Source organism: Marmota marmota, unplaced genomic scaffold (assembly GCF_001458135.2).
Source record: "Marmota marmota marmota unplaced genomic scaffold, marMar, whole genome shotgun sequence".
Taxonomy (NCBI): Eukaryota; Metazoa; Chordata; class Mammalia; order Rodentia; family Sciuridae; genus Marmota; species Marmota marmota.
The window spans coordinates 19,889,758-19,898,833 of record NW_026000241.1 but is presented as its reverse complement, the minus strand read 5'-3'; the positions used below and the strand labels follow the sequence as shown (position 1 = coordinate 19,898,833).

Sequence of the window (9,076 nt, the reverse complement as noted above, 5' to 3'; positions counted from 1 at the left end):
CCCAGGGGCCTCAAGCATGGTAGGCAAGTGAGCCACACCACCAGTCTTCAAGTATTTTTTTTTTTTTTTTCAGAACTGGGAATACAACCCAGGGACCCTTTACCACAAAGAGGTGTATCCCCAACCCACTATTATTATTTTTTTTGGAACTTGGGGGTGCTTAAACACTGAGCCACATCCTCAACTCTTTTTGTTACTTTGAGACAGGTTCTCTATAAATTGCTTAGGGCCTTGCTAAATTGCTGAGGCTGGCTTCAAACTTGCAAATATCCTGTCTTAGCCTCCTGAGCCGCTGGGATTATGGTTGTGAGCCACTATGCCATGCTTGAAGTAGGTTTTGAAGGCTGAGTAGAAACCAAAGGAGGGAGTTGTGAGCAATGGAAGAGGAGACAGTCTGCAAAATCACAGAGGGAGGAGACAGTATGCAATTACCAAGTAACTTTTTAGCAAAAACGTATTGGGTAAAAAGGCTGCTGAAATACATCAGGCAGGAGGCAGGACAGGTGAGTCTTTGCTGAAAGGCTTGGAGGAGGCTAAGGTTTCTGAGATGGGACCTGGGGAAGGAGATTGGCAGGGATATGGGGAAAGCCACGTGTTGCAGATAGAGAGCTGGAATGTAGGGAACAAAGCACAGAGGTCAGGAATGAGCAAATCCCAAGGTGAGGGGCTGGTAAACAGCCTGGAGCCTGAGAGTCTGCACAGGTGGAATTGTGCAAGGGGTTTGCCTCTCACCTGAGCCTGCATGCTCCCACATCAGGGCTCAGCTAGAGTCCCAAGGGCAGGGTCAGTCAAGGATATGGAGAAAAGGGAACCCCTTTACACTGTTGGAGGGAATACAAATTTGTATTGTCATTATTGAACACATTATAGTGGCTCCTTGAAAAATTAAAAATAGATCTATCATACCTAGTAATCCTACTTCAGGTATATGTATAAAATATATATCCAAAGGAAATAAAATCAGTATGTTGAGCCTGTTCCTACACTCCCATGTTCATTGTGATATTATCCGTAATAGCCAAAATATGCCATCATCCTAAATATCTCTTGACAGATGAATGACTAAAGAATATATAACATACACAAACAACGGCCTATTCTTCAGCCTTTAAAAGGGAAGGGAATGCTGTCATTTGTGATAGAGTGGATAAAACTGAAGGACATTAGGCTTAGTGAAAAATGTCAGACACAGGTTGAGTTTACATCCCAGAGACTAGGGAGGCTGAAGCAGGAAGATCACAAGTTTGATGCAACTTAGTGAGGCCCTAAGCAACTTAGTAAGTCTCAAAATAAAAAGGGCTGGGGATGTGGCTTAGTGCTAAAGGCCTCTGGGTTCAATTCAATTCCCAATACCAAAAAAAAAAAAAAAAGAAAGAGAGAGGAGAGAGAGAGAAGTATGCCAGGTACAAAAAGATAAACATTGAATGATCTCCAAAATTGAATTAACGAAAGCAGAGAGTAGACTTATAATTGTCAGGGCTGTGGGGACAGGAAAGATGTTGGTCAGTTAATATTATTATTATTTTAAATATGCATGTCATCCTTGCACAGGGGATATGCTAATCTCCTTTATATGGTTCCAATCTTAGTATATGTGCTGCCTAAGTGAGGACAGTCACTTATTATATAACTGTTTTAGTTAGGCAGGAAAAAAAAGTTTTGGCAAGGGCTGGGGTTGTGGCTCAGCGGTACAGCACTCGCCTAGCACTTGCGAAGCCCTGGGTTGGATCCTCAGCATCACATAAAAAAATAAATAAATAAAATAAAAGTATTATGTCCCCGACTACAACTAAGAAATAAATATCTTTTTAAAAAGTTTTGGAGCTTTAATGTACAACATGGTGACTATATGTAGACAAGTGTTCTTTCCTTGAGCCAAAAAGTTTTACTTTTTTTTTTTTTTTCTTGCAGGGCTAGGGATCAGCACAGGGCTTCCTAGTTGGTTTTTATTTATTTATTTTTTTGTTTCCTGTTTAAACAGAGTCTTCTAAATTGCTGAGGCTGTCCTCGAACTTTGGTCTTCCCCGTAGCTGGGATTATAGGTCTGTGCCACTACACCCAGCTACTTTTTCTTTCCTTAGTGCTGGAGATTAAACTCAGGGTCCTGTGCATGCTAGGCAAATCCTCTACCACTGCACCATATCACCAATCGACTAAAGTTCACACTGTTGACTCTACTTGAAATTTGCTGAGAGTAGGTCTTAAATATTCTCACTGGGAAAAAACTAAGTATGTGAAATGGTGGAACTTGTCCATTAGCTTGATTTGGAAATCGTTTCACAATGTATATAGATAAAGTAAAATGTCATACTGTAACTTGGTGCAGTGGCACACATCTGTAATCCCAGTTTCTGGGGAGGCTGAGGCAGGAGGATCATTTGAACCCAAGAGTTTGAGGCCAGCCTGGGCACAAAGCAAGATCACATCGAAGGGATGAGATGTAATCTCAGTGGTAGAGCATTTCCCTAACATTCATAAAGCCCAGGAATGGATCCCCAGTACCTCTGTCCCCTTCAAAAAAAAAAAAATGGTTTTAGCAGAGTGTGGTGGCACTCAGGCTGAGGCAGGAGAATCAAAAGCCTGAAGCCAGCTGGGCAATTTAGGGACACTCTCTCAAAATAAACACAAAATAGAGCTCAGTAGTAGAGTGCCCCTGAGTTCAACCGCCAGTACCCTACCTACCACACACACACACACACACACACACACACACATTTTTATAGTACTTGGGATTGAACCCAGAGTTTTGTGAATGCTAGGCAAGTGTTCTTTCAGTGAGCTATGTCCCAACCATTTTTTAAAATTTTACTTATTTATTGTTTTGTTTTGTGGTGCAGGGTATTGAACCCACGACCTTTGGATTCTAGGCAAGCTCTCTACCACTGACCTACATCCCCAGCCTTAAATTTTATTTTCATTAATTACTTGGAATTGAACCCAGAGGTACTTCACCACAGAGCTACATCCCCAGACCTTTTTATTTTTATTTTTTTGAGATAGGATCTTGCTAAATTGCTGAGGTTGGCCTTGAACTTGAGATCCTGCTGCCTCAGTCTTCCAACTCTTGAATTATAGGCATGTGCCACCATGACCAGCTAAATATATACCTTTTTTTTTTTTTTGTACCAGGGATTGAACCCAGTGTCATTCTAGCACTAAGCAACATCCCCAGCTCTTTTTTTGTATTTTATTTAGAGATGATCTGGCTGAGTTGCTTAGGGCCTCACCAAATTGCTGAGGCTGGCTTTGAACTCACAATCCTCCTGCCTCAGCCTCCTGAGTTGAGAGGATTAGGGTTGTGCACCACTGGACCTGGCTACAATTTTTATTTACCAATTATACCTCAATAAGGCTGGAAAAAAATTTTTTTTTAATCAGGTGCTAAGAATTAGCTCAGTGATAAAGGCCTTGCGTTTGATACCTAGCACTATATACACTACTGCCCCTCACCCCTTAATTATATATCACAAACAAACAATAGCAACAACAACAAACTCAGTTTGTTTGTTTTTTTAAAGCAAAAGCTCTGAACAAAACCCTCATCAGAGGAAAGCTATGATTTGCAAATTAACACAGGAAAGGAAGCTCCACAGCATTGGATTTTTAATGAGATGCAAATTAAAACACAATGAGATACTACCACACACCTGCTGGAATGACTAAAAGAAAAAAACAAAACTGAGAATATAAATTGGAGGGGCTGTGGGCAAAGCGGAATTGTCATGCACTGCTTAAAGTGTAAAACCCTATGTGCACTATTCAAAACTATTTGACAGGGGCTGGGGTGGTGACTCCCCGGTAGAGCGTTTGCCTAGCTGGTGCAAGGCACTGAGTTTGATCCTCTGCACCACATAAAAATAAATAAGCCAGGCATGGTGGCTCCAGAGGCTGGGGCAGGGGGATCACGAGTTCAAAGCTAGCCTCAGCAAAAGGGAAGCACTAAGCAACTCAGTGAGACCTTGTCTCTAAATAAAATACAAAATAGGGCTGGGGATGGGGCTCAGTGGCCAAGTGCCTCTAAGTTTAATCCCTGGTACCAAAAATAAGTAAATAAATAAATAAAAGTAGATAAAGAAATAAAATAAACATATTGAGGGCTAGGGATATAGCTCAGTGGGTATAGTGCTTGCCTTGCATGCACAAAACCCTGGGTTCAAACCCCAGCACCACACACACACACACACACACACACACACACACAAAGGGTATTGTGTCCAACTATAACTAAAAAAAAAAAGTTTAAAATTTTTATTTAAAAAAATCCATTGGGCAGGGGCTGGGAGCACAGCTGAGTGACAGGCCACTTGCCTAGCATATGAGGTGATCTGAGTCCCATTCCCAACATCTCAAAACAAACAACAATAACAAACAAGCCAGCTAAGCTTGGTGGCACATGTCTGCAATCCCAGTGATTCCAGAGGCTGGGGCAAGAGGAACTTAAATTCAAAGTTAGCCTCAGCACCATAGAAAGACCCTGTCCTAAAAATAAATAAATAAAATAAAATAAAAACCGGACGTAGCTCAGCAGCAAAGCACACCTGGGTTCAATCCCCAGTACCAAAAGAGCAGCAGCAACAACAAACAAACATAAAGCACTTGGCAGTTTCTTGGAAAGTTAACATTCACCTACCTTATGATCCTGCCCCTCTTCTCTTAGGTATTTTTTTTTAAGAGAGAGAGAGAGAGAGGGAATTTTAATATTTATTTTTTAGTTTTCGGCGGACACAACATCTTTGTTTGTATGTGGTGCTGAGGATCGAACCTGGACCGCACGCATGCCAGGCGAGCGCACTACGGCTTGAGCCACATCCCCAGCCCTCTCTTAGGTATTTTACTTGTATATAAATAATAGCAACTTTTTATTTATAATAGACAAAAATTTAAAAACGACTCAATGTCCATCAACTAGTGAACGGATAAACAAATTATGGCATCCACACAATGGAATATTACTCATAATTACTCATTTTTGTCTAATAAAAAGAGACGAATTACTGATCCACACAAAAGTATAGTTTGGCATCAATGTAATTATCCTGAGTGAAAGTGGGACCTCCCCAGCCCCAATTGCAAATTGTATGAAAGACTATGGATTATGTAACAGAAAGACGATCAGTAGGTGCTCAGAAAGGTGTGGAATGGAGGACCTCATACTTTTGGGGGTGATGAATATTTCCATTCTTTTGGTTGTGGTCATTGCTTCATTAGAGTATCCATGTATCAAGATTTATCAAACTGAGTGTGATGGTGTTTCTCTGTAATCCCAGCTACTATGGAAGGTGGGACAAGAAGATCACAAGTTCAAGGTCAGCCTGAGCAACTTGTCTCAAAATAAAAAATAAAAAAGGCTGGGAGTGTAACACAATGGTAGAGCATCCCTGGGTTCAATTCTCAGCATACACATAAACAAAACAAAACGAAACAAAAAAAATTGTTATCAAATTGTGTACCTTAAATGTATGTAGTTTTGGGGGCTGAGGTTGTAGCTCAGTGGTAGAATGCTTGCCTAGCACATATGAGGCACTTGGTTCCATCCTCAGCACCACATAAAACAAACAAAATAAAGATAAAGGTATTGTGTCCATGTATAATTAAAAAATATTCTTTAAAAATGGATGTAGTTTCTTTATTGTATGTCAATAATCCCTCCATGAAGCTATTTATTAAAAAAAGAAAGAAACTTAGGGACATTAATTATTACAGTGTATCAGGTAGGCTGGAGTGGAAGGGTGTTCTAGTTATCTATTGCTATGTAGCAAATGGCTCCAAAATTTAGTGGCTTAAAACAACAATCTATTTTATGGTTTTGCAGACTAGGGATTTAGACTACTGGGCTGGGCTATACTCAGGTTGGGAGGTTCTGAGATGGCTTTACTCACCTTGGTGTGGACAAGTTAGCAAGCTGGACTCTGGGCCTTCTCCTGTGGTCTGTCTTGAAGGGAAATCCCACTTACATGAGAGCTTAGACTATAAGAGAACAAGGTGGAAGCTGCCAGTTCTCCCTAATGATTGGGCTGGGAACTAACATAGCATTACTTCTGCCATACTTTCTTGGTCAAAGTGGTCACAGTCTAGTCCAGATGTTAGGAGAGGGACAAAGAACTCAAATTCCAATGAGAGCCCCAGGAGCCTGGAAAAGGCTTCGTGGGTGGGAGTGGCCAGGCAGAAGCTACAAGAGGTTCTGAGCAATTTGTCTGGTGTATGTTGGCAGTGGGTGTATGTTGGCAGTAGGCAGGGTTTATGTAGAAAAGTGACACTGGGAAATATGTTGGGGCAGAGCAGAGAAATCCTAGGCAGATTGGATTAAGCAGCTTGAGCTAGCTTTTCTAGGCAAGAGGGAGCCCTTGCATGTGGGGACAGGTGGAAAGAGGGAGGAAAAGAGGCTGAGATAGGGAAGAATACAGGAGGTAGTTTTTCAGCTGCAATATCAGAGAACGCTTGGAGTAAGGCATTAACGGCATGTAATTGATTTATACACACAAGGTTTTGGTTGTGGGGATTGAATGCAGGGGCATTCTATGACTGAGGTACATCCCTAGCTCTTTTGGTATTACTGTGATTTATTTTTTTTGTACAAGAGTGATTAAACCCAGGGGGGCTCTACCACTGAGCCACATTCCCAGCCATTTTTTATCTTTTATTTTGAGACAGGGTCTCACTAAATTGCTCAGGGCCTCGCTAAGTTGCTGAGGCTGTTCTTGAACTTGTGATCTTCCTGCCTCAGTTTCCCGAGTCACTAGAATTACAGGTGTTCAGAACTGAATCTGTCCTGATTTATAAAGACTGAGATCTTAGCTTTAACCATAGGAGCTGGGAGTGACAGGGACAAGACTGAAACTTTCTCTCCTGGAGGAAAGGAAGGATGTGATCCCAATCAAGGATCTGTGATTTGGCAATGACAGACCTAAGGGTAAGTAGGCAGGCAGTTTGTGAATCCCTCTGCTGAATACCAATGATTCTTTTAAAAGTGTGTGGCTGGGAGTGTAGCTTAGTGGTAGAGGGCTTGCCTAGTATGAGTGAGGCCCTGAGTTTAATCCCCAGCACCACCCCCTAACCAAAAAAATTTTACTGTAAGCCCAGCAACTCTGGAGGCTGAGGCAGGAGGATTCCAAGTTCAAACCAGACTCAGCAACTTAGTGAGGTTCAAAGGAACTCAGTGAGATCCTGTCTCAAAATAAAGAATTAAAAAAGGGCTGGGGATGTGGCACAAAGGTTAAGTATCCTTGGGTTCAACCCCAGCATACCCTCCCTGCCCTGCCAAAAAATAGTGGATATTTATTAAGTGCTTTTTTGGGGAAAAGGGGTGGTTATTTATTTATTTTTTAATATTTATTTTTAATTCTCGGCGGACACAACATCTTTGTTGGTATGTGGTGCTGAGGATCGAACCCGGGCCGCACGCATGCGTGCTGGGGCCACATCCCCAGCCCAGGGGGTGGTTATTTATTAAGCACTTATTGGTGCTTGGCACTACATTTTACATTTAGGAACTCACTTAACCCTGATAGCTACGTACTTGTATCATCCCTGTTAAATAGATGGAAAATCTGGGGGCCAGAAATGTTAAGTACCTTGCCCCAAATCACACAGTAAAGAGTAGTGGAGCTGGGATCAGAGTTCCAAATTATTATTATTTTTGGTGTATGTGTGTGATGCTGGGGATTGAACCCAGGGCCTTGTACGTGCCAGGCAAGCACTCTACCAACAGAACTATATCCCCAGCCCCCCAAATTATTTTTGACTAGAAATGCTTGATATTTACTTTTAATCATTTATATGTGCAATTCAAGTTTCCTTAGTGTAGTTTATAAAGTTTTAGGTATTAAAGTTTTCATTATATCCCCTGATATGTTGCTACTGGGAACTCAGCGTTGTTCAAAGAGATGACACACTTGAATGGTTCCAAGGCCAGAGTCAGGATAGAGTAAAGTTGATACAGTATGTAGAATTCCATGTCCCCTCAACTGACAGGAGGCAGGCAATGATTCAATAGGTCACCATTTGACTGGTACCCCCCCCATCATGGTTCAAAATAGTAATTATGAGCTGGGCACAGAGGCACAGACCTATAATCCCAGGGGATCAGGAGGATGAGGCAGGAAGATTGAGAGTTCAAAGCCAGCCTCAGCAACTTAGTATGACCCTAAGCAAATCAGTGGAGACCCTGTCTCTAAATAAAATACAAAGAAGGGCTGGGGATGTAGCTTAGTGCTCAGTGGTTAAGCGCCCCTGGGTTCAATCCCTGGTACTAAAAAAAATAAAAAGTAACTATGACGTAGTAATGTTTATTTAATGTACTTTAAAAAATGTGCACTCTAGCTGGGTGAAGTGGTGCGTTCAGCGGCTGGGGAGGCTGAGACAGGAGAATTGCTAGTTCATGGCCAGCCTCAGCAAAAGCAAGGTGCTAAACAATTTAGTAAGACCCTATCTCTAAATAAAATACAAAACAGGGGTGAGGAGGTGTCTCAGTGGTCCGGGGCTCTGAGTTCAGTCCCGGTACCACCCCTCAAAAAAACACATGCACTCTGGTGGATTTATGCATTTAGAAATTATGCGAATGTAAACTGAGGAAGACAATGAAAGACAATGACAATTTTTTGGGGGGAGGGGTACTGAGCTCAGGGGTACTCAGCCACTGAGCCACATCCCCAGCCCTATTTTATATTTTATTTAGAGACAGAGTTTCACTGAGTTGCTTAGCACCTCACTTTCGCTGAGGCTGGTTTTGAACTGGTGATCCTCCTGTCTCAGCCTCCAGAGCCACTGGGATTACAGGTGTGTGCCACCACACCCAGCTGAAAGGTACAATTTTGATATTAAAATAAGCAGGTGGGGATGAGGATGTGGCTCAGTAGTAGAGTGCTTGCCTAAGGTGGCCTGGGTTCAATCCACAGAACCCCTAAAAATAATAAAATAAAAAAGCAAATACATCACATATTCAATTAAACAACCAAATGATGAAAAAACTGATTCAAGTTACTCTGATGGAAATATAGCCGAATCTGCAACCCATTGTCTGAAAGGATTTCAGGGGCTGGCTCTGGTGTCATCTTGGAAAACCAAAAAAAAAAAAAAA

At 41.8% G+C, this 9,076-nt stretch overlaps 1 non-coding gene across 1 annotated transcript; it reads right to left on the bottom strand.

Annotated features, from left to right (window-relative positions):
- Positions 1 to 1,506: 1,506 nt before the first annotated feature.
- LOC125613844 lies at positions 1,507 to 1,613 on the bottom strand. The gene has a single exon (XR_007344441.1). It is a non-coding gene; the product is annotated as a U6 spliceosomal RNA (small nuclear RNA).
- Positions 1,614 to 9,076: the final 7,463 nt, after the last annotated feature.